Source organism: Otolemur garnettii, unplaced genomic scaffold, assembly GCF_000181295.1.
Source record: "Otolemur garnettii isolate 467f Iridium unplaced genomic scaffold, OtoGar3 scaffold00079, whole genome shotgun sequence".
Lineage (NCBI taxonomy): Eukaryota > Metazoa > Chordata > Mammalia > Primates > Galagidae > Otolemur > Otolemur garnettii.
The window spans coordinates 8,882,211-8,882,415 of NW_003852474.1; the positions used below are offsets into that span (position 1 = coordinate 8,882,211).

Genomic DNA, 205 nt, shown 5'->3' on the forward strand with positions numbered 1-205 from the left:
ATGCACTGCTATGCTTGGCTAACTTTTTTGTTTTTAAGAGATGGAGTCTTGCTCTATTGCCCAGGCTGGTCTTAAATTCCTGGGCTTAAATACTCCTGCCTCTGCCCCTAAAGTCCTGGGATCACTGGTGTGAGCTGCTGCACCCAGTCCAGTGCTTTTATTTTTTTTATTAGATCATAACTGTGTACATTGGCTCAGCACCTAG

The 205-nt window shown here is 44.4% G+C and overlaps 1 protein-coding gene across 2 annotated transcripts in view; it reads right to left on the reverse strand.

The window, feature by feature from the left end:
* The window catches only part of INPP4A (inositol polyphosphate-4-phosphatase type I A), a 139,963-nt gene that overhangs the window by 57,687 nt on the left and 82,071 nt on the right, over positions 1-205 (reverse strand). The window lies entirely within an intron of this gene.